Below are 22426 nucleotides of genomic sequence, written 5' to 3' on the forward strand. Positions count from 1 at the left end.
TAATCAAAGACATGTTAATTTTAATACCAGTTCAAGGGCAAAAAGACTATATGAGAGATCTTTCAAGCAAAAAAGTGTGGAGAGAAGTTTTTTAAAACTTTATAATTGAGAATTGACACAACAACTGGCTAAAGAGATAAGATTGTTTTGTTACTGGAAAGACACAGGCTGATAATGAAGGTTGATAACTTAAAACTTAGTTAACCTTTGGTGATTAATAAGTAGGATTTCCTAGACACTTTTAGAATGTTTTCTTAAAAATGTTTATTCATTAATTAATAACTCATTATGATAATAATAATGATATAATAATCTCAATTAGTAAAAATAATTTGGATATAAACTGTAAATTGGGACCTGGGGAAAAGATTTATTAATTTCACTAATATATTTTTGTTTAGATTTTACTATAAAGATATAATTTCTCTTGGGCACTTATAAACTTTACTAACAAACTTTTGTTTAGATTTTATTATAAAGATGTAATTCTTCTTGGGTCGGAGGGGAGGAGATGTGATATAAATGACATTTTTTTCTTTTTTCTTTTTTTTTCTTTAGATAACTATAATAACAATAAGGAAATGTTAGTGGATAATATTTAATGATTTTATATGTTGTGGCATTTGTAAAAGCAATTAGATATAAGCCTTAAATAGTGAGTGGGGAAAAAAAGGGAATATGCTATAAAAGGGTAATTATTGGAGGTTTATAGGAATAGCTAATGAATGCCAGTAGGTGGTTGTGTCTTTAAATACAAATGATTCTAGATAAAACCATGTTTAAATAATTATAGCTAAACGAGAATGATGGTATATTGATGGTAAAATGCACAAAGATTTTCGATTTTAAAATGTAAATTAAAAATATGAAGGATGTATAGTAATGCACGAAATTTATTTGTAACCAATCGACTTGCTTTCTACAAGATGTAATGAAGAATGGTTTTTTTGTGTTTTTGTTTAATTAAAACAATAAAAAAATTTCTTGAAAAAAAAAGCCACCAGTAAGTTCAGCTCTTCGGCACACAATAAGATCACACCATGTATTATGCATGGATGTGATTCCTCTGCGGAGGCTCCACTAAGTCAACTGAGGCAGAATAGCCAAAGCTTGCAAAAGAAAGGATGAGCAAAACAACAGTAGCATAAATGCCTGACACATCCTCTTGTTTAGGTGATTCTTTCCCTTTGAAGTACAAAAGTTTTCTGGTGCCTTTTCCTGGCCTGCTCCAAAGCCCTTCCCTTCTTAAAGTTTAAAGGCCTGAAGCTAAGCAGCCCATGCATAGGAATCTTCTCAACTACAGCAGTAGTTAGCAGCTACTTGGGGTTAGATAGGTCCACAAAATTCAAAAGGGATTGGACCTAGTCCTCTTGTGGCTATGTAGGGATTCTAGGCTGATCTTTGGTTCTGCTACTCCTTCTGTTAGAATTCTGTCACTTTGAGGAAGTAAGATATGATTACAGAAAGCCTGAACTTGGGGATGACAAAAATTATGACCATATTCTCCTGCATAATAAAGCTTTAATTGCTTTGCATAATTGACCTTGACTATCCATAAAATGTTAAATATGGCTCCTGATATCCCAAGAATTGCCCATATTGGTAAAACATCTTACCTATATAGATACCTTTGGTGAAAAGGTCTGACAACAGTTAATCTGAAAAGTCAGGGATATCAGATGGATTTATAGAAGGGAGGGGTTATATTTATTATTATATCCCACTTCCTGGGACACCAGAGTTTATTTTCTAAATTCCAATCCATCTGCTGAGGATATGCCAAAATAAAATCCAATCAACTATTACAATGATATATTGATCTATCACAAAAGGTGAACAATCCTGGATATGCTAAAAATTGAGCCAGTTATTTTCTACTGCATATCTAATTTTTGGAACAGTCTTATCTGTTTTATAATGCTAAGCTAATTCATCTTGAAGGGAACTTGATTCTTGTAATAATAAAAAGTGGGATATATAGCATCACCACCAGATGGATTCGTAACTGTCTGACAAACCATACTCAATGAGTAGTCCTTAACGGTACTACATCTACATGGAGGGAATAACTCATCTAAGATATACATGACTTAGAGGGAATAGAAGGGAAACTTACCAAATTGCAGATGATACTAAGCTGGCAGGAATAGCCAACACCTAGATGATAGGCTCAAGATCTAGATGGATCTTGACAGACTTGAATTCTGGGCCCTATCTAACAAAATGAAATTCAAGGTAGAGAAAAGTAAAGTCTTGCACTTAGGCAAGAAAAATCAAAAGTACACATATAGACTGGGTGATATCAGGCTTAATAGCATTAACTGTGAAAGGGATCTAGGAGTCTTAGTGGACAACCAATTAAATATGACCCAGCAGTGTGTGGCAGCAGCCAAAAAAGCCAATGCAATGCTAAATTGCATTAATAGAGGGATTCAATCAAGATCAAATCAAGTACTAATACCACTTTATAAAACCTTAGTAAGACCACACCTAGAATACTGTGTCCACTATAAAAAGATGTTGAGAATCTAGAAAGAGTGCAGAGAAGAGTAACAAAGATGAGGCTAAAACTTACGAAGAACAATTACAGGAACTGGGCATGGCAAGTCTAGTAAAGAGAAGGACCAGTGGAGACATGATAGCAGTGTTCCAATATTTGAGGGGCTGTCACAGAGACGAGAGGGTCAAGCTATTTTCCAAAGCACCTGAAGGCCAGACAATGAATAATGGATGGAAACTGACAAGGCGAGTGTCCATCCTTCTGCTCCTCAGTGCAGAAATCCCTAATATGTTCCAGTAGATTTCAAAAGCATCACTTGGAAGCAGAAACAGCCAAGAGTAGTCACTGCTATATAAGGTTTCTGTACTGCTGTGAGCTATACAATTTAAAGTTTCTGCTATCAAGCAATTTAAGCAGGAATACACCTCTGAGTAAACAGGTATTTTGCTTATGGCATTTGTACTTTACTGCAACAAGCAAGCACTCGCCCTCTAAATAAGTTAGACAGTCATAATATTAAAACTTGATAAGTGTTCTCAACAAGAAATTCACAATGGTAGCATCACACATACATTCCAAAAATACTTATGATATTTGCACACAACCACCTGCTTTGCAGTTCTTGTCTTCTTAACTGATGGAAGACTGAAACCCAATAAATATATGCCCAATAAAAAAGAATAGTATGTTGGAGTACTGAAAAACTCAGCCAAATGGGAAAATCGAAAGAAAAAAAATATTGGACTTCCTGCTAAGAAGTAACAATTTATATATAGTGTGCACAATTCTTTTAGTTAAATTATTGCTGAACAATTTATAATAGTTGCATCACAATATTATTCTAAGATATTTGCCACTACTACCCTATTTCCTAGATGTTCACTATTGTCCCCCCCCCACCAAAGATTTAAGGGCATGTGAAACAGTTTTGATGAAAGTTGCATGATATGAAACTTCTCTTCTTTGAAATAATGTTTGGTTTTAATTCTCCAATGAATCAAAAGGAATGTTTTATGCTTCCTTGTTACACAGCATTCGTTTTAGCTTTCCATAGCTCTCCCCAAAACCAACCAAGGAAGATAAAACCACCTAAATCTAATACTGTTGTGCACGGCTTTGCACTAAATTATCTGTATAGTAAGCCAAAAATAGTTTAAGATTATAACTAGCCCACCTGTTTCCCCCATTAACATGCAAATACATTTTTCTTGTTCAGAGACTGCATGAGAGATTTCCAGTCCTTGCAAAATATCACATTACATCCACATAAAGGGAGCAGCAACTCCTCTGTGAAGGGGGGGGAGTTCGGCTTCTCTCTGCCATTTAAAGGATGCAGCAGGGAGAATCCCAACTTTTTTCCTCTCCCCCCATTCACAGAGGAGATGCAGCTCCCTTTATGCCCCCCCGGCCCCCTCCCTCCCGGGGGTCAAAGCACCTGAAAAGGACAGGCAGGCTGCCACAGCTTTACTGAGAAGACATTTCTGAGAAGAGAAACTTCTCGGGTCCGGCTGCACCTGAGCTAGTGGAGCGCCCGTGTGATTGGAGCAACCACTTACTGAAACAACGCCAGCGCTCCACACACCCCCACCAAGATTTATAGAAAGACGGCAGCTCCGATCACACTCTAAGCCTAAAACACCAAACTGAGGATAGCGAGTGAGACCTCGCTGAAACGTTGCCAAGACAATCTCAATCTTACACTGGAAAAGACCTGAATACAACAAGACCAGCATTGCTAATTCTTTTGAAAATAATCAAAATGGATTTAAAAAGGGACTTAAAAATTACACGTTACAAGAAAGACATGAAAATACTGGATTTGCTAATGAACTGAATGATCATTCAACAATAAAAAGGACATACAAGTAATGTAGCAAAACAGTGACACTGACTATCTTTTTAAACTAAAATATTAAAAAATTATTTGAATTTAATAGAAATTACAAATGGACTTGGATAATTCAAGAAAGGACGTAAAGAGTAAAAGAAAACTGGAGTTAGAATTTTATTTATGGGACTTGAGGATCACTGGAAGAAAGAAAGAAAACATACGGAGTGGCTGTGGGTACCAGCTCCCCGGTTCAGCCAATTAATTCCATCATTGGCCATTGGGGGCATTCAACTTGCCCCCGTGGAGCGGGCGCTCAATTTGGGCGTCCTCCTGGATGCCCGGCTGTCCATGGATGACCATGTGACAGCCGTGGCAAGGGGGACGTTCCACCAGGTTCGCCTGGTGCGTCAATTGCGCCCCCTACTGGACCGGGACTCATGCGCTGGTGACGTCTCGCTTGGACTACTGTAACGCTCTCTACATGGGGCTTCCCTTGAAATGCACCCGGAGGCTACAGTTGGTCCAGAACGCAGCCGCGCGGGTAATTATGGGGAGTACTAGGTACTCCCATGTGACACCGTTCCTGCGCGAGCTGCACTGGCTTCCTGTGGTCTATCGGGTGCGTTTCAAGGTTTTGATAATAATCTTTAAAGCGCTCCATGGCTCAGGACCTAGTTACTTGCGGGATCGTATTCTGCCCCATACATCCCTGCGACCAATCCGCTCGCACAGAAAGGCTCTACTCCTCCAGGTGCCGTCCACAAGACAGTGTCGGGGGGCGGCGCCTAGGAGTAGAGCCTTCTCTGTGGCGGGCCCAGCCCTGTGGAATGACCTCCCTCCGGATATTAGGAATACCTCTGACCTCCGCTCCTTTCGTATTAAGCTTAAGACCCACCTATTCCAAGCAGCTGGCCTGGCTCAACTTTGATCTAACCATATCGCTCCTGACGGGCTTTTACTGGGTATTTTAATTATATTTAATTATCTAGGGGTTTTTAAATATTGTATTTTAATTGTTTTATTTATCAGCCGACCTCCTCCTTGTGTATGTCTCGGTATATGTCTCTGTTATATGTTTGTTTTGTCCATATTTATTTCATATGTTTCATTGTACGCCGCCCCGAGTCCTTCGGGAGAGGGTGCGGCTAAGAAATAAATATTTATTTATTATTATTTATACAAAATTTATTTGACTATGGTTAAATAATGTGCTGCTATCTTTGGTGAAGTTTAATAGCTTCCTGGTTTTTATTTTGAAATGATAATAGTGTAATGGATTAGATTGTAATATTTATGTCATTGCTTTTGATATCTAAATAAGGGTGTTTTTGAATTAGACTTGCATTGGTTTTATCTGATGAATATAATTCTTAATAAAATTATTGGAGGGAAAGGGAATTAAAAGAGAGAAAGAATCAACATTTTAGTGGAATGATAGATAAGAGTGATAAAGCAACAAACAGCAAGGATCATGACCTATAAAAAGCAATTTGCCCCAAGCAGAGCAGCAGTATTAATACACTGACTCATTGCAGACAATGATAGCTAGGCATATATACACCTGAATACATACTCCAAAGTATGTATTCCTAGTACAACTTACCCTCAATGAAGAATGCTTCCTTAGAACTTCCTTAGAGCTGCAGAAAAAACAATTACTACCAACCTTCCTTCCATTGAGGACCTATACACTGCACGAGTCAAAAAGAGGGCCATGAAAATACAGACCCCTCGCATCCTGGACATAAATTGTTCAAGTCCTATCCTCAAAATGACTCTATAGAGCACAGCACACCAAGGCAACTAGACACAAGAACAGTTTTTTTCCCAAACGCCATCACTCTGCTAAACAAATAATTCCCTCACCACTGTCAAACTATTCACTAAGGCTGCATTACTATTAGTCTTCTCATCGTTCCTATCACCCATTTCCTCCCACTTATGACTGCAGGACTGTAACTTTGTTGCTTGTATCCTTACAAATTTATACCGATATCTATTGTTTCCTGATTGCTTATTTGTACCCTATGACTATCATTCAGTGTTGTACCTTATGATTCTTGATGAATGTATCTTGTCTTTTTACGTACACTGAGAGCATATGCATCAAAGAAAAATTCCTTGGGTGTCCAATCATACTTTGCCAATAAAGAATTCTGTGCTATTCTATTCTATACATGCTAGCTGAGAGAAGCATTCACTTACTTATTGATTTGCAAAAATTATCATCTGCCCAATGACCTTGTAATGAGAATGCTTTGTAATGAGCTTTTCCAGTGGTTCCCCCCAAGCCCAGCCCAGGGCTCGTGACACTGTCAAGCAACAGCAGCAGCTCTGCAGAGTTTGAGGCAGGATATTTTCCCCTTTGACCAGCAGGCAAATATGTGTTCTAGCAATGAAGTACAAACCTTCATATAAAGATGAGGTCTTTAGCCAGAGGATACTCACCAAGTCCTCTGCTTTTATCATCATCATTCAATGAATACCAATTAGTGAAAGTTGCTTTCTCCCTAGGAGCAGTGTTACAGCAAGATGAAATCTAATCTTTATGTTCTGCTAAGTGAGCGAGGTTGAATTTACCCCTTCGAGTCTTTATGTCATAATTATGTTAATACGGGTTCTTATAACATGGCCTGCAAAGGGATTTATAAAAGCTTTACCTCATGGGGTAATCCTTATTAGGGATGGATATGTTTAGGTGCAGTCCTTTGATCTAGACCTCGCTTTCTATCCTGGTTTAATCAATTCATCGTGACTCAATAAATGTTTGCTGTCAATAAAACAGGCAAGTGCTCTTCTTAGTTTAGTACCCAAATAAAGCATAGGGAAGGCTGGAAGCTATATACTTTTAATTTAAAAGAAGAAGAAGAAGAAGAAGAAGAAGAAGAAGAAGAAGAAGAGGAAGAGGAAGAGGAAGAGGAAGAGGAAGAGGAAGAGGAAGAGGAAGAGGAAGAGGAAGAGGAAGAGGAAGAGGAAGAAGAGGAAGAAGAGGAAGAAGAGGAAGAAGAGGAAGAAGAGGAAGAAGAGGAAGAAGAGGAAGAAGAGGAAGAAGAGGAAGAAAAGTTCAAGCACCGGTTAGAAAAAGAGGTTGTCAGCTAATCTTCTTACATTTTTGCACCTCAGGACATAATTCTACAATTTCAGTGCTGCTGTTTTACCCATACTCAGTCAATAGATAGATTCAGGTGATCAGTTGGGACTTAAAACAGAGATGGGCAACTTGTAGACTTCAAGGCACTTTTTCATTGCCTGCAAAGCACTCTCTGATCTTAACGTCTGGAAACCAATGGCAGGCAGTTGCCTGCTTTTTTTTTAGAAGCAAACATAAGAACTGTAATGTAAAAAAAAACCTAGGATTTTCTGCATTGCAGCCTTAAGCAACTTTTGTCATAGACTGGCTGGAAGTGAAGCAGCTGTAGAAATCCTTTCCTGATTTTTTAAAATATTTTTTTAATTTTTTGAATAAACACAAACACACACCTTAAAATCATCTTCCATTACAAATTGTAGAAAGTGTGTCAATTGGTTACAAAGAACTTTTGTGCATCCCTTCCACAGTCATCACCTATGATTCATATAAAGTTATATATTTTACATCAAATATATATTGCTATCATCATACCTCATCCTTCATATGACTATAGTTGTTTCAATGTCCCTTTATAACAAACATTCCAAAATTTAAAACAAAACCACATAACGGCATTCCTTTATCTATTTTCAATATCATCCAGCCACATTATATCTTTATAACACATTCAAAATAAAAATTAATTATGTTCAATAACAAAATTTTTAGACCTCTTTTCTTAATCATTGTTTACAATTTATATCCAATTTCCCTTTTATCATGTCAATACAAATTATTACATTATTATCATTATCAGTCATTTATTTAACAATTAACTAAGTTTAACTTACCTTTTCCCCTTTTTTCACCAATTAAAATTTATACCAAATTTCCTCTTATCAAACCAATACATATGTATACATTATTATCATTATCAATTATTTATCTAACTTTATCCATTATCACTACATTTTTAACATAATGCTCTAATTTTAGTTAAATTTAACTAGTGTTTTATTACTAATTTTCATATCTCAACCTGTGTCTTTCCAGTAATAGTGTAGTCCTATTTCTTTTGCCATTTGTGGAATTAGTCTTCTGGTTATTTCCTTATTCAAATTTGTTTGGACTTCTCTTCGCAACTTGTTGCTTGTTACATATCTTGTAAAATCTCGAAACCCTCCATCAGCTTCTTTAATCAGCTTATCTTTGGTTGTCAGTAGTGTTTTTGTCAAAGTTTCTCTCCTTAAGTCCATCAATTCTTCTTTTTTTTTCTTCTATACCTTGAAATCTGGAGTAAAGCACCTTTCCATCTACCTTCCCTTTCCTTGTTCCACTCATTCCATCTCAAACCACACTCAGTTCACTGTCAATATCCACAGTTATCTTGCCTCTTTGTTCATTTTTCCCTTGGGTTTTTAGGACTCTAGCCTTCACTTTTTCCATTTCCTGGATATCTTCCATTTTTCCATCAGGTTTTACCACATTACAATTTATATTTTCAATATTTTCCCATCTCTCCTCGATTCTCTCTGTTGCTTCTAATAATTTTTGAATTCCAAACATAATCTGTTGTAATGTTATAGTTTCTTTTTGATGTCATGCCATCCTTCCAATTAGTAAACACTGCCACTCTAGTTTAAAAAGAAATCTTTGTTTTCACTTCTTTCCAGCTACCAACAAGCATCCAAAGAGCACCTTTGTAAACAACCCATGCTCTTCTCCTTATTTCTTCTATAAACAAGCTGAAGCCTTTGAAGTGCAAGGTCGAAATGATCAAAGGGAAAAAAAAAAGCAATGTTTCCAGGTCTCAACCTCCAACCTCCAAGTGGCAGTGTAACTTCTTTTCTCTCTAAGATCACTACCCTCTATATATTCCTTTTATATCTTCTTTATGTTTCAGGCTTAGAAGAAACAAAATTCTTAAATGAAACAAAATAAAAAGAAAAAAATCCATCCCAAACAGTATTGTAGAAATAAAGGAAAATATTTAATCCATAGGTAAAAAAAAGAAATAGAAGAAGAAAATCCGGTACTTTCACTTTAAAAAGTAAAAAATGTTTATGAAACTTCCATCCTTAGGAAAAAAAATCCTTTCCTGATTTTTAAATCTTGCTCCATTTTGGCCACAAATGGACAGTGATAGTCAGGACTTCTACCCAGACAATATTTACCATAGCCTCCAATTGGTGGGTTCTCCAATTCCTTTATTTCTCCTAGCTTTATTTTATGGATGAGCCTTTGAGGGCAAATTGTTTCCATTTATAGGAAACTCTTTGTACTTGACACCTTCCTATTTGTTGTGTTAACCAGCGGATTGATAAAAGAAAGGAAGGAAAGATGTTTTTAACTATTGTTTTATTCCTGTTACTTGGGCTAGAAGAGAAAGTGGCAGAATGTGGTGCCACTTGGTTAAAGAGAAAGAGAAGGATCCATCTTTCATGGTTCTTTTGATGAATTTGTAGAAGCAGAAGCAGCCACCCTGAAAAACAGTGAGTGGAGGGGACTTCCTTCCACAGTGCGTAGTTGGATATTGGATAATATCTACACCAAATATTGATCTAAAATAAATCTAAATAAAGTGAAGTTCAGTCAGAGAAGTTTACTACCTTGCTTGTCAAGAAAAGAAGGGCAGAGATTACCTTCTCAAGTAAATAATATTATGCGTTCCTGTCCTCAAGAAATGGTCAATGGTGAAACATAGTCCTCCAAATCAACTCTAGGACAGTACTGCAGTGACAGTTACTTTAAAAAAACCAAATCCCCTTTTCTGACCTTAAGAGTTGCAGGTATCAAGTGTTTTCAACTATCAGTTTTATAGATGCATGTAGAAAGATTAAATTCTAGATGTAACCATAGAGATTTTCCAGGAATGGGAGGCATTCATTGAATGAAGTTCAGCTGTCATCAGATGCAGTTGGCTTGAAGGCAGCATGATAGTGATTATTTCAGCTAAGTAAGAAAAAAAACAGATAGGTTTTTATGCAGTCCACAAACTGGTTGAGCGCTTCTCCTTGACAAATTGTAATTCAGAGTGAAATCAGCTATTGCCAGATATGGATAACCACATTATTTCCATGGAATAAAATACAATTGGCAGGTATTACACATATTAACATCCATAGCCAAGTTCCAAAATTGGACTCATTCCTTGATTGAAGAGCCCCGATTGGTGGACATTTCCCCTGCTAGCTGGTGATATGCTGAAAGGGGACAGAAACAAACCCAGAAGAGAAAAGTAACCACCTTGCCTGTAGTAGTTGGATCATTCACAAAATAGGATAATAGCATTTGGCTGTGTCACAAAGGAATTTAACAGCGGCAGAATAGGGATTGGCAGTACTGTGAGGACAGGAAATGTGATGCTCGCATTGTTTTATGGCTACTCAGGGATTAGGGCCGTACCATTAAGGGCCTCGACTGAACCTAGTTCCACCCCAATCTCCTGCCTCTCCAAACCTGCTCTTCCTTTGGTAACAACACAGCCTCCTGAACAGGGAAAGTTAATTTCCCCAAATACTGGGACTTCCATGTTTTCTGAAGACCATTCAGACCTTTAGACAGAATCTCACTTTCCCTCTCTGGAAAATATATTTTCTTTTCAATCCTGCAGCAGGGACAAGGTGTTCTCCACAAGATACACTTAAGGCAGGGGTGTCCAAACTTGGGAACTTTAAGACTTGTGGACTTCAACTCCCAGAATACTGGGAGTTGAAGTCCACAAGTCTTAAAGTTCCCAGGTTTGGACACCCCTGACTTAAGGGCACCCCTGGGATTCCAGCTGCTGCAGGAAGACACCTTCAAGAACTGTGGCAGTGGCATCAAGCCATGGGGATATCCATTATGTGCTGGGTTGAGCTAACTCCCCTTTTATAACTGTATAATAAATTTACCTACGATGAATCATGGTTTATTTTGGTAGCTTCTCCATTGTGGGAAATCACATATCATGTTATTGCCATTAGCTTTGGGGGGAAAGGATTCAGATAAATAGAGCTGGGCCCAACCCTCTGGAATGACCTCCCCCCAGACATTCGAACTACCACCGACCTCCGTTCCTTCCGGCAAAAGTTAAAGACTCACCTATTTCAATCAGCTGGCCTGGCACTTTCTTAGTTTTACCTCCCGGGGATTTATTTTATTTTAATTGGGTTTGGGGTTTTAATTGTGATGTTTTTAGGATTAGAATATATTTATTTCTTAGTACAGCCTATCTCCCCCTCCAAATGTATCTTAATTGTATTTTATTATTATGACTGATTTTATTTGTATTGACTGTACACCGCCCCGAGTCCCTTTCTGGGAGAGGGGCGGTCTAAAAATCTAAGAAATAAATAAATAAATAAATAAATAAAGAGCTACTCAACCCAATCTTATTATTTGAATTTTGCCATCACATATGAAAGGGGAGTGGCAGCAGGAGGCAATCTGAGTCCCAGCACAGCATTCACCCAGAGCTTGTATGACTTTTGAGTGCAATCTGATTAAAATTCTTAAAAGGTGAGGAAGCAAAACTTACTTGTCAATAGATTCCCAATGCATTTGACAAAGGGCAAGATGTAGCCCAGATTTCATGCCACCCTGGAAACTTTCTGCTTCTACTTTTGTAAAAACAAAACAAAATTAGTATAGCACTAGGAAACTTTTCCCCTTTAGATTTCATTAAAACTCACTTCTAGTGATGGACAAATGCCCTTCAGTTCAATTTGAAATAAGATCATTTCCCATTTTATTGGAAAAGGAAGGTACAAAAAATCATTATCTACACAAGACATTTGAATGGACTTGGAATATTAGATGTACCACATCGCACTGCATTATTTTAGCTGCCTCTCAAAATCGCATATACTGTGATGCTCATCACATTTCAGGCAAAGTGAAACAAAGAGACAAAACAAAGTGTTTTAAAATTCTAGGGAAAGGTAAGAAAATATAGAAAAAACTGTTCAGCAGATCAATGATTATGTGATTTGCATTTCTGTTCCTTACTCCAACTTGTTTAATCTTGGTATGCAAATACTTTTTTTTTTTGCAAGACTTTGAAATTTTGTACTGCAGTTGTTGGTGAATCGTCTTGAATTGCTGTATAACATTAAGAAACTATCCTGAAGTTTTGAACTATTCTGTTCTTTTGAACAGGTCTTTCCCATTGAAAACTAGCCTACAAATGAGATGATAATAATTGAAGAACATTATGTAATAACCAAGCATGACTGATCAAAATACACAGTCACCCATTCCAAGAAACCTTTACACCTTTTATGCAATGACTACTGCTTCAACGCTGAGCAATTAAAGCTCATACAAGGTAACTTCCCATCTCCTCCTCCTCCCTTTTCTAATCCCATAAATGGACTGAATAACTTATATGGTGACTCTTCTAAAGAATGGAAAATATTTATTCATTCATATTTCTATGCTGTTCCAATCAAAAAAGTAATGGTCAGTAATGGTATCCTCTTTTCTTCATTACCAGTTTGGAAGCGGGAGTGCATGTGTCTGAGAATGCAAGTCCGTGATGACGTCTTGGTGGGTGGGTGGAGCCTTGCACTGCCTCCACTACCAGTTCACTTGAAGTGCACCACTCTATGTCATTTGCAATCATATTTATCCAAATGAAGATTAAAATGATACAACAGTAACTGAAGACAATGGGATGTGGAGCAATACACATATCAAATAATGGCTTAGGGGATTATACTAAATATCATGTTACCAATGGTATCTTTAGAACTATGTGTATATCATCCTTATAGCAAAAAGACTTGTGGGCACCACAGATTAAGATACCAGCTTTTACATTAGTTATTTAGCCATCATCTGGCAAAAAAGCCCTCTGTAAGCCAATTTTATAGAGCTGGTTGCAATAGAAACTTGGCCATATGACAGTTCAGGAGAGAGTAACTTTACAAATAGTCTTGAGTGGCGCTAGAATCAGAATCTAAACTGAAATATTCCCAAGATAGATCAGCTCTAGGAGGCCATCTGTCATAAACAGGTATCAGGAGGACACAATATTGCTCAACATTGTGCAACCAGAAGCTTTCCTCTTCATAGAGTTGATATCCATTGAGAACTTTCCTCATGTTTGTTTCTGAGCTGAAGGTAAGGGTAAACATTTCTTCTATTTTATCTGTATAAGGGCAGTCCTCTGTTTGCAGATGTCCTTTTTTATGAAGGGCCAATAGCACTAGTCTACTATGGTGAAAGATTTATTTTATTTTATTTAGCGCATGGCAAATACATGAACTTAAAGTGGTTTAAATGTTAATGTCCAGTGCATGCAGCCATTCAAGGATAGGGTGATCTATGTTGAAAAAATCAGACATTGGGCCAGTGTAACCTCTTGATGGACATTTGGACACAATGTGATGGGTATTTTGTCAAGAAGCACCACAGTCACATTGCGGGGTAGAGACAAGACCCCATTTAAACAAGGAGTCCTGGCAAACACCATGTTGGGTACGGATCAGGGGTGGGTTCCTGCCAGTTCTAACCTCTTCTATACAAATCTACAGTGCCATTTAGAACTGGTTCCAGCCACCCTCCCCCCGCCTGTCTGCACATCATCAAGATGAAGAGCGAGAGGAGGAATTCTGGGAGTTAAAGTCCACATGTCTTAAAGCTGTCAAGTTTGAACACCCCTGGGTTTTTTTTCTACAGGGTTAGGGGTGCAAGGGTCTTATAACTTGAGAGCTTTAAGACTTGCACACTTCAATGCCAGAGTTCCTGAGCCAACATGACTGGAGGAGGAATTCTGGGAGTTGAAGTCCACAAGTCTTAAAGCTGTCAAGTTTGAACACCCCTTGGTTTTTTTTCTAAAGGGTTATAGGTGCAAGGGTCTTGTAACTTGACAGCTTTAAGACTTGCATGCTTCAAATGCCAGAGTTTCTGAGCCAACATTTTGGTTGCTAAGCAAGAGCGTTGTTAAGTGAGTTTCACCACATTTTACAAGTTGGCCATGCCCACCCAGTCACATGACTGCCAAGCCACTCCCACTCAGGCACATGACTGCAAGCCACTCCCACCTGGTCACATTGTCGGCAAGCCACTTCCACAAAGCAGCCCACACCTACAGAAGAGGCTCTAAAAATATTTGAAACCCACCACTGGTACGGATGGTGAAAGATAATTATCTCTTATGAATGAAGGCTAATATATGTGTCCAAGGATAATGTTGCAAGATTGAATCTGGGTTGGTAACTGGGACCAGAGGTTTTGTCTTCGAAGCTTTTGGACTCATGCTGGTGCCCATCTTCAGGGTACTTCTCTCTGCTGGAATATGTGCTTTGGACTACTAATAACCCAAAAGAACATATTACAGTAGAGAGAAATTCCCTGAATATGGGCTTCAGTATGAGTCTGAAAACTCGGACTTTGGTCCTGGTGATCTTACATAATTATATCTATTTATTATTGTGTAATTAATTTTAAACTGTCACACAGACAGAGGAGGGAGGGAGAGGGAGAGAGAGCACTTTCTACACATTCTATGCAAATCTCTTTTCTCACTTTTGACAATACGTTAAGTGCAATCTTTCATCAAAAGAACTTGGATCTGGTAATTTAAAACCAAGAAGGCATGGTTGATTTAATAAGCCTATCTGCTACCTTTGTGGTCATCATGCCCAGAGGAGCATATCTTTACTCCTTCCTCCTGATTTGCACAATACTCATTCTGCCCCTAGAGATACTCCAAACAGTGAAATGGGCAGTATATAAATTTAATTTAAAATATTATTTTAATGGAGGAGCCATGTTTCTGGACAAAGCCCAATATGCTATGTATCCTTTATTATTTGATGAAGTCTATCTGATTTTTGGCAGATGGACTCATGTTTCATCCTGGAATTATCTTTGATAAAAGAACTGGCACAGTTTACAATAATTACGATAATAGGAAGGTCTTACTTATTGAATATATATTCTACCCTTCCCCAAGGTGGGATGTGCCAGAGGGAACAATAGTAATGATCTGCCAGGTGTGTGTTATGATTATCTTCTTACCTGAGAAGGAAGCTAATCAAATCTGTTTTAAATGCAAGCTTGTCTTCTTGCTGGAGAAGAAAGGGAAAGAAGAGAAGCCAGATTTTCTGCTGTAAGCTTCATTGTGTAATATTGAACAATTGCAATATTGAAGACATCATCTAGTGATGGAAAAAATGGCTATTTGAAGACACACAGCTAAAAAGTGGGGCTATAGCAGAAGGAGGCTCATGCCAATGGAGCTTACAAAGTGATTAAAGTTCAAATTTAAATTCCATTATTTCTCTAAAAGATCAGCATATCGAAATAAAATAGAATAAAATAAAACCAAAAAATAAAGTGAAGGACAAAAAGGGGAGAGCAGGATCTCAACTGGATAAGAAGATAGTGTTGTCAAGAAAGATTCTGATTCCTAGAATGTGTTGTGCATCACTAATATAAGGGACATTAGAAATGCACCTTTCCAAAGGCAGGGAAAATGTTTTTGTTAATCATATCAGGATCTCTTTCAACTAAATCAGATGAGGAGGAAAACAGAGGCACATTCTATTACAATAGTGCTGGCATTGGGGATATGCCTACACATGGTAACTGAGAAAGTACAAGGCAGGAAAGAATTCTTGGACATTTCTAACACATAGCCATAGGGAGACTGGTAAATACCTACAGATACAGTGTCTGGTATCTGAACATCAAAGTAGAAGCATGGGCAATGGAAGAACTAGAAACCATAACTTGAGAAAAACAATATTACTTGAGAGATGCTACAGAAACTTGGTGGCATGAGTTATGATTGCAATATAGAACTCAATGGATATTACTTGTTCTGAAGTACCTGAAAAGGGAGGTGGGGATGCTAAATAAGCCACATGCCTGTGAAGAAATTTATAACCCTGAATATGGAAATCTTCCTCAAAGCATATACTGAGGCAGCGGATCTGGGTGATGCTTTTCTAAATCCATGAACCAAATTCTTAGATATAAAAGTTTCAGTGTATCATAACAGGAGATCTCAACTAACCTGATACCTGCTGGAAAACTAAATCAGCCAACACATTTTGATGTTTCTTGGTGGCAATTTCATTTCTAAGAAGATGAGAAACAGAACAACAGGGTTGATATCTTGAAGCTAATCCTGACTAATAGAGAAGAATCAACCAATAATCTGAAGGTAGTAGATTGTCAGACAATCTTTCAGGGCATCTAGGAGACAGACATCACCTGGATCGTAGGGATACTCATTTATTGGTGCAGGGTATAATAAAAGAAGGTTGAAAGACTGCTGGAGTTTCCCTTTGCCCCTCTTGTACCAAACAACATCAAAGAGATGTCATTTTGAGTTTCTTCCTCATGCTTTTCCCTTTTCCAGCACTATTGCCATTTCTCCTCCCTTAATAACTTCTCCCCAGGTTCATCAAGATTATCTCCATGTTTCTCGAGGTAATCCCCAATTTACAATGGGATTGAAAAAAGTGACTTATTACTGTATACCACATTTACGACTATGCTAGCATCCCCATGGTCATTTGATTAAAATTCAGATAATTGGCAGGTATTGATGACAGCTGTGATAATCTTTTGTGACCTTCTGACAAGCAAAGTCAATGGGAAAGCCAGATTCACTTAACAACCATGTTACTAATTTAACAATTGCAACAATTCACTTAACAACTTTGGCAAGAAAGTTTGTAAAATGTGGCAACATTCACTTAACAAGATCTTTCTTAACAATGGAAGTTTTGTGCTTAATTATGATCATAAGTCAAAGACTATCTGTAGTCGCCATGAGGAAAACAACAGTCTCATGTTGTAATTCAAGATAATCAGAAGAGTAGAAGATAAGGGACATCATTCACATAGCTTAGCTTCAGAAAGCTTGATTTTAATCAGCTCCAATGAAAGATGGGTTGCAGACCATGACTCACAATCCTAAAGGATAAACAAGTCCAAGAGAGACAGGAGATCCTGGAAAACAAGAGACTGAAAATATAGGTACAAACAAACCCCATGAAAAGGAAAAAGGAAAAAGACTTAAGGGACGTATGTGAATGAACAGTGAGCAAACTGGCAAGCTAAGAAGCAAAAAGCAGATACACATAAAATGGAAACGGGTAGTAACTAGGCAGGCGAACATATCTTGAATTTCTATGGACAGAGTTTGGAAGGCTGAAATTCAAAATGAAATGAAACAACTTGCAAGAAATAGAAAACAAAGAAGCTACAATATTTGTGGGTTTGAGCATTTGAAATAAGAAGAGTCGAGGAGTATTTTGGCTAATCTGCAAGACAGCAAACAAGATAAATGTGGAATGGTTTAACACATTTTTTTGTTCATGGTAGGAAGGATTCTCTTAACATTTAGAGAGAGAGACTCCATCTAAACAAGGAGATGGAATAGAAATTAGGATTGATAAAGTTATAGTAAGGATCCCTGTCTTGCTCTCTCCATGTTTCAAGACCTGATAATTACATTCCAGAGTGTTGAAGGAGCTGTCAAAATGATTTCAGAATGACTGACTGAAATGTTTGAAAAGTCCTGGCAATTGGCACCCCCTTAATTTTCACCTCAAGAATGCTTCACTAATTATAATTTAAGATGATATCCTCACGACATTCCTCTCATCTCTAACCCATAGTTGAAGCCAATAAACATTATGGTTTTTTGATCCAAAGTAAAGGTGGAGTTGCCCAGCTCCTGCCAACATGTGTATTACTTTTGATTGCTTTTGACAGATTGTACACTGACTGAGTAACCTGCCTATTAACCCTTAACCTTTGCATAGATTGCCTACAGTATCTCACCTATCGTCTACTAGGTGCTGCAGGAAACAATTCACAGGATGGGTAGGGAAATTGTTATTGACTGTGGTTGCTCACATATCAATCAGATATTTAACTAGGTTTGGCATTTTTATCCACTTGCTGAGTCCTTCCCAAGGACCTTGGATAGGTGGATGTTCTTTGTTGCTGGTGTTAAATGTATCTGTTCCAAGTCAATCTGCTTTTTGCAATTGGCTGATGGTGTTTTTATCAGTGCTGATGGTGTTCAAGCTGTGCTTCAGATCTTTTAGGAGGATTGGATGCAAGGCATCTATTACTATTAGTATTATTTTTGCTTTCTTTTGCTATATTCTACTCTTATTTGCTGGTCTTTGAATTTGTGATTGTCTTCAATTCTTTCTCTCCTATTCTACTCTCTTCAAGCACTGCAACATGCCCTCTACAGACTCTTTTTGTTACATACGGACAGACGTAGCACAGATTTGCATGTCCCTGTGGATTGGCTCGCCAATCCGGGCGAGTTTTGAATTGCTGTCATTGGCCAGCTAGTCTGCTGGAGCTCAATAAATAGAGAGCTCTGACAGCCTGCCGGCAGTTCGTATTGCAGGGGCTAGTGAAATAAAAGGTGCTGAAAGTTTCTTGAGCCTATTGTCTCTTCTTTTCTGCACCGATCTAACACTGGTGATGACGGACAAAGGAAACTGACCATCCATCTCGTGGCATCCATGGCCATCTTACAACAAGGATGACCCTGCACTGGCCAACATTAGAATGGCATCGCACACATTCCCTGCACCGGCAATTTTGATCCATATTCCGAGGACTAGCACACATATATGGAATGGTTCAGGATGTTCCTGGAGGCAAACAACTACCAGGACCTACTGGACAACTGAAAATGCACCCTTTTCCTCACCTGCTGTGGCACAAAGACTTACAAGATAGGACAGACATTGATTGCCCCTGCCAACATGGAGTCTGTCTCTTGGATGACCCTGCAGCATGCCTTAGAAGATCACTATGCCCCGTCTGCCACCCCCATGGTAAGCTGAATGAATTCCATCACCAGCGCCAATGGGAGGGGGAAACAGTAAACAATTTTGTTGCCAGCCTCAGGAGATCGCCACCAAGTGCAAATTCATAAACCCAGAAGAGATGATGAGTGATCGAATCATCCTGGGCATCAGAGACCTCTCACTGCAGAAGAAGTTGCTGGTCAGAAGCGGAGTCACCTTTAAGGATGTGGTTGAGGAAGCAAGAGCCGCAGAATCCTCTGACAACTCTGCAGCAGACATCAGAAAGCCCAGTGGGGTGCATCATGCCTATAGAGAACCCGATTGGGACATGGAAGTCCTGGAATATGAAGAGGAGTGGGAAGACACCAACGCCATCCACCACATCTACCCAGACTGGTGTCTGAACCCCAGAAACTATGAAAGTAAGCAGCCCCATTGTTCTGGTTGCATGGGGTTCCACACAAGAGCAGTGTGCCATTTCAAAGAAGCCATCTGCTGCCAGTGCCAGCAAAAGGGCCACATCACTGAGGCATGCAGAGTCACCCAACCTACCCCATACCAGCCCAACACCACCGTGGGACAAGGCAGACCAGCTAACCCAAGACCCAGCCAACAGCAAAGCAAACCCCAAGAAGACCAGTACCCGGCCTCCAAAGACATCAACCACACCACCATTGTGGGGCATTCAGATGCATACAAGGGGGAGAAGTATCACATGACCATCACCATTGAGGAAAGCCACTGCCAAATGGAGCTGGACATGGGATCATTCTTCACCATCGTGTCCTGGCAGACCCTAAAGCACCTGAACCCTTCCACCACTAAGAAGCAACTCAAACTACAGAACATCTGCCTGAATGACTTCCAGAGGAACAGTATCCAAGTACTAGGAAGAATGGAAGTCAAAGTGGGTTTTAAAGACTTCAAAGGCTGGCTACCCCTCACCATCATTGCAAGCAACCATCCATCCCTGCTTGACATAGAATGGTTCAAGATTCTGGGGCTTGGAATCATGGGGCTGAATCAGATGTCCTGGAATGAACTGGGTCTGCTACTGGCTGAATTCAGGGACATGTTTGTCAGGGGCCTAGGTAAATATATGGGGAAACCCATATTGTTCAACCTAGACCCCAATGTAACCCCCATCAGGCTCAAACCCTGAAGGGTACCTTTTGCTCTACGGCCCAAGGTAGATGAGCAACTGGATAAAATCACTGCCCAAGAGATCCTAGTGCTGATAGATCACGCCACGTGGGAGACCGCAATAGTCACCCCAGTCAAGCCGGATGGCTCCATCCACCTCTGTGTGGATTACAAGTGCACACTTAACAAAGCCCTCCAGCAGCGTGCATATCCGGTGCCAGTGATGCAACATCTGCTGCATTCCCTGGGAAGCAGGAAAGTTTTCTCCAAGCTAGATCTTGCCCAGGCATACCAACAGTTGCCGGTGGACAATGCCACTGAAGAGGCCCAAACAATAGTGACTCACAGGGGGGCATTCAAATGTCCAAGATTGCAATTTGGGGTCAACGTAGCCCCATGACTGTTCCAGTGTATGATGTAGCACCTCCTGCAAATAATTCCAGAGGTGGTTCCCTATTTCAATGATGTTCTCATCTCAGGGGAATCCACCGCACAGCTGATGGGCCTATGGCGTGAGACTTTGGGGAGGTTTCAACAGAAAGGGCTTACTTTACTTTACTTTATTTCGTATTTCTAGACTGCCCCCTCTCCCAAAAGGGACTCGGGGCGGTGTACAGTCAGGCTAAAACACAAATAGAATGCATATCAATAAATACATAAATATATAAATACATAAATGGGGGAGGCTATATAGAACTGTACCATCAAGTAAAGCATTAAGAACAGTATGTAAAAACAACCCCTAGAAATATCCCATTACCCATGAAATTCCCAAATAAATATCTGCCAGGAGGTAAGATAAAACTATGGGTGGGCCAGGCCGGCTAATCGAAACAGGTGAGTCTTTAGTTTTTGTCGGAAGGAGCGGAAGTCGGTGGTAGTTCTGATGTCGGGGGGAGGTCATTCCAGAGGGTTGGGCCCATCACAGAGAAGGCTCTACTCCTAGGTGCCGCCTGTTGGCATTGCTTGGTGGACGGCACCCGGAGGAGTCCCTCCCTGTGAGAGCGAATTGGTCGCAGGGATGTGTGCGGTAGGATGCGATCCCGCAGGCTGAAGGTTAATAGGGAAAAATGCAAGATCGGCGTGAAACAGGTAGAATTTCTAGGCTACCTGATAGATGGCTCTTTCATCCACCCACAGACAGCAAGATTAAAGCCATTAAAGAAGCCCACACCCCAACCAACAAAACAGAGTTGCAGGCATTCCTGGGGTTGCTGAACTTCTACAGCACTTTTTTTGAAACAGAAGGCAACCATTGCTCTTCTACTCCACAAGCTCTTGGGGAAGACCACACTGTGGACTTGGGGTTGAAAAGAGGAGTGAGCCTTTGCCATGGTGAAAGAACTCCTTTCATCTGACAGTGTCCTCATCCAATACAACCAGACCCTGCCCTTGCTGATAACCTGCCTCCCCCTTCAGAGTCAGCCGTCCTTAGTCACCGTCTACCAGATGGCTCGGAAACCCTGATTGCTTACTATTCCAAGGCACTCTCACCAGCGGAGAGGAATTATAGCCAGAAAGATAAGAAAGCTCTGGCTGCAGTGGCGGGCATCAAACACTTCCATGAGTACATCTATGGGAGAAGCTTTGAACTCATCACCGGTCACAAGCCCCTGCTAGGACTCATTGCCAGAGACCAACAAACCCCGACCTACATGCCACCCAGAATGACCAGATGGGCCATCTTCCTGATGGGGTATAACTACAAGCTCATCCATTGCCCGGAAGGAACATAAGCAATGCAGATGCACTTAGTCATTGACTGCTACCAGAACTACCAGCTCCAACCTCCCAGATTCTGCTGATAGACATCAACCCATCCAGCCCAGTCATGTCCATCGATGTCGCAGAACACACTTGGAAAGACAAGACCTTGCACAAAGTTTTGAATTGGGTGTTGAGGGGATGGCCACAAGAAAGGTTGGGGGGAGAATTTAAAAGCTTCCAAAACAAACAACCTGAACTGTCAACCATCAAGGGGTGTCTGTTATGGGGGGAGAGGGTGATAGTACCCTGAGGGTTAAGGAAGCGAGTATTGAAGTCACTGCATGTGGGGCACCTGGGAATTCTGTGCAGGAAAGCACTAGCCCAGAGCTATA

General features: G+C 39.7%; 1 protein-coding gene across 1 annotated transcript in view; it reads left to right on the forward strand.

Annotated features, from left to right (window-relative positions):
• Positions 1-4199, forward strand: part of BRINP2 (BMP/retinoic acid inducible neural specific 2) — a 179311-nt gene extending 175112 nt beyond the window's left edge. Inside the window, exon 9 of the transcript XR_014175046.1 lies at positions 4162-4199. The gene's annotated coding sequence lies outside the window, so the exon portion shown is untranslated. The remainder of the gene's footprint in view (positions 1-4161) is intronic.
• Positions 4200-22426: the final 18227 nt, after the last annotated feature.

This window comes from Natrix helvetica, assembly GCF_964273705.1.
Source record: "Natrix helvetica genome assembly, chromosome: 3".
Taxonomy (NCBI): Eukaryota; Metazoa; Chordata; class Lepidosauria; order Squamata; family Natricidae; genus Natrix; species Natrix helvetica.